This window comes from Pteronotus mesoamericanus, unplaced genomic scaffold (assembly GCF_021234165.1).
Source record: "Pteronotus mesoamericanus isolate MK-2021 breed Mesoamerican mustached bat unplaced genomic scaffold, CSHL_Meso_final contig_20, whole genome shotgun sequence".
Lineage (NCBI taxonomy): Eukaryota > Metazoa > Chordata > Mammalia > Chiroptera > Mormoopidae > Pteronotus > Pteronotus mesoamericanus.
Window position 1 is genome coordinate 67,119,162 of NW_026555085.1, and position 4,156 is coordinate 67,123,317.

A 4,156-nucleotide genomic window follows, 5' to 3' on the forward strand; every position below is an offset into this window, starting at 1 on the left:
CATGAATCCTCAAACCAAACTTTAAAATTTTAAGCAATAGTTTTATTAATAAGTCTTTGATTATACACCCTGTTCAGAGTTACGTTTTCATTAAAGAGTAAAGGCTACCAAAGTCCAACATATGTTTGCCATTATTTTAAAAGGCTTTGCTCTCCGGTAATCTACAGAGAAAATTTAAGACTGTAAACCTGCAAGCTAGCAGCCAAAAGTATACACTACATGGATTTGCTGCTTTCTTGCAATAGAAATCTTCACTTTCATACATTAAGCATATTTCCTTCTGACTTTGGTTGCATTAGCTTAAAATAAGAAAGGACCCATAGCACCATTACTACCAACACACTTCAGTTTTGAACTGAGCACTGTACTTGTGCAAGACAGGGTTTCTGCCCTCCAAGGAGGCAGGCAACATCAAAATGTCTTCATCCTACAAAGATTAAAAAACATCCTGGAGTAGAGCTGGGAGAGTTCTAAACCCTTAAGAATGTTTAGAAGTTACCTACAAGGGAGCTCCCATAAGACTATCAGCTGATTTTTCAACTGAAATATTTCAGACCAGAAGAGACTGGCATAAAATATTCAAAACGATGAAAAGCAAAAACCTATAACCAAGATGACTTTACCCAGCAAGGATATCATTTAAAACTGAAGGAGAAATAAAGAGCTTTTCAGACAATAAAAAGTTAAGGAGTTCATTACCACCAAACCAGTATTATAAGAAATGTTAAAAGGTCTTCTTTAAGAAGAATATAGTTAAAGAACAAAATGGCAATAAATAGATACCTATCAATAAATATAAATGGCTTAAATCCTTTAATCGAAAAACTGGGTAGCTGAATGGATAAGTAAGCAAGACCCATATATACATGTATGCTGTCTACAAAAGACCCACTTCAGACTAAAGATACACACAGACTAAAAGTAAAGGGGTGGAAAAAGATATTTTATGCAAATGGAAATGAAAAGAAAAAGCTGAGGCAGTAATACTTATATCTGACAAAACAGACTTTAAAATGAAGGCTGTAGCAAAAGACAAATGAGGACACTACATAATGATAAAGGGAACAATCCAACAAAAGGATATACCCATTGTAAACATTTATGCACCAAACATAGGAGCATAGGAGCATGGAAATATATAAAGCCAATCTTGATGGACAGAAAGAGAGATACTGATAGCAATACAGTCATAGTAAGGGATTTTAACACCTCATTGACATCAATGGAAAGATCTACCATACAGAAAATCAACAAGGAAACAGCAGCCATAATGAAATATGAATCAGATGGATTTAACTATTATCTCCAAAGCATTTCACCCGAAAGCAGTAGAATATACATTCTTTTCACGTGCACATGAAACATTTCCTAGGATAGATCACACATTAGGACACAAAACAAGTCTCAATAAATTTAAGAAAATTAAAATCATATCAAGCATCTTCTCTGACCACAATGCTATGGAAGAGGAAATCAATCACAAGAAAAAAACCTGAAAACACACAAAAATATGGAGGTTAAATAACACATATTACTAAATAATGAATTGGTTAACAATAAGGTCAAGGAAAAAATAAAAGATACCTTGAATCAAGTGAAAATGAGAACACAACAACCCAAAATCTATGGGATATAGTGAAAGCAGTCCTAAACAGGAAATTAATAGCATTACAGACCTATTTCAAGAAACAAACAAAAAAATCTTAAATAAACAATTTAATTTTACACTTAAAGGAACTAGAAAAAGAAAAACAAAGCCCAAAGTGAGAAGGAAATAATAAAGATCAGAGCAGAAATAAATGAAACAGAATAAAAAAAAGTCAATACAACCCTTTAACCCTATTCATCAAGAAAAAGAGAGGACCCAAATAAATAAAATTAGAAATAAAAGAAGAGAAGTTAACAGCTGACACCAAAGTAATACAAAAGATCGTAGGAAAATATTACAAACAACTGTGTGCCAACAAATTGGACAATCTGGAAAAAATGAATAAATTCCTTAAAACATGCACTCTTTCCAAACTGCATCAGGAAGAATCAGAGAATCTGAATAAACAGATTACAGCTAATGAAATTGAAGCAGTAATCAAAAAACTCCCAACAAACAAAAGTCCTAGGCTAGGACTTCTCAAGTAAATTGCACCAAACAAGAACTAACACCTATCCATCTCAAACTATTTTTAAAAAGTCAAGAGGAGGGCAGACTTCCAAGCTCATTTTACAAGGCTAGCATTATCCAAATTCCAAAATCAGATAAAGACACTACAAAGAAAGAAAACTATAGGCCAATATCACTGATGAACATAAATGCTAAAATCCCCAACAAAATGTTAGCAAAATTGATCCACCACCACATTTAAAAGACCATACGCCATGATCAAATGGGATTTATTCCAGGGATGTAGGGTTGGTATAATACATGTAACTAACCATATAAATAAAATGAAGGATAAAAATCACATGACTATATCAATAGATGCAGAAAAAGCATTTGATAAAATCCAACACCATTTATGATAAAAACTCTCAGCAAAGTAGAAATAGAGGGAATATATCTCAATGTGATAAATGCCATATATGATGTACCCACAGCCAACATCACACTCAATGGGGAAAAACCAAAAGCATTTCTCTTAAGACAGGAAAAAAGACAGTGGTCCACTCTTATTCAAAATAGTACTGGAAATCCTAACCATAGCAATCAGACAAGAAGGAGAAATAAAAGGCATCCAAATTGGAAAGGAAGAAGTAAAACTGTCTTTATTTACACATGACTGATACTATACATAGAGGACCCCAAAGATTCTACCAAGAAACTAATGTACTAGAACTGATAAATGAATTCATCAAAGTAGCAGGTTGCAAAATAAATAATCCAGAAATCAGTTGCATTTTTATACACCAATAATGAACTATCAGAAATTAAAACTAAGAAAACAATCCCATTCACAATTGCTAGAACTAGAACTTTTCACAGAACTAGAAAAAATATTCCAAAAATGTATACATAACCACAAAAGACCCCAAATAGCTACTGCAATCTTGAGAAATAAGAACAAAGTTGGCAGAGTCATACTACCTGACATCGAATTATATGACAAGGCCATAGCAATCAAAACATCATGGTACTGGCATAAAAACAGATACATAGATCATTGGAACAGAAGAAGGAGCCTAGAGTAAACCCATGCCTTTATGGCCAATTAATATTTGACAAAGGAGGCAAGAACATACAATAGGTAAAGATAGTCTATGCAAAATAAATGGTGTTTGGAAAATTCGACAGATACATGCAAAAAGAAAAAGAAAAAAAAAGAAACTAGACCACCTTCTTATACCATACACAAGAATAAACTCAAAATGGAATAAAGACTTAAATATGAGACTCAAAACCATAAATTCTAGAAGAAAATATAGGTAGTAAAATTTCAAGGCATTCCTCATAGCAATATTTTTTTCTGAAATATCTCCTTGGGTAAAGAAGCAAAAGAAAAATTAAATAAATGGGACTACATCAAACCAAAAAATTTTTGCTTAGCAAAGGAAACCATCAACAAAATGAAAAAACAACCCACTGAATGGGAGAACGTAGTCGCCAATGATACATCTCATAAAAGGTTAATATCAGAGATCTATGAAGAACTTAGAAAACTTAATACCCCCAAAAACCAAACACTCCAATTTAAAAAGGAAAAAGGACCTAAAGAGACACTTCTCCAAAGAGGACATACAGATAGCAAAGAGACATATGAAAAGACGCTCAATAATCAGAGAAATGCAAATTAAAACCACAATGAGATATCACCTTACAGCTGTCAGAATGTCTATCATCAGTAAATCACAGAAAACAAGTGTTACCAAGGCTGTGGAGAAAGGGGAACCTTCGTGCACTGCTGGTGGGGGTGTAGATTAGTGCAGTCAATGTGGAAAGCAGTATGGAGTAACCTCAAAAAAATTTAAAATGGAACTTCCTTACGACCTAGCAATTCCACTTCTGGAAATGTATCTGAAGAAAACCAACACACTAACTTCAGAGAATATATGTACCCCTATTTTTTGGAGCATTATTTACAATAGCCAAGATTTGGAAATAGCCCAAATGCCCTGCCCATCAATAAATATGTGGATAAAAAAGCTGTGGTACATTTGCACAATG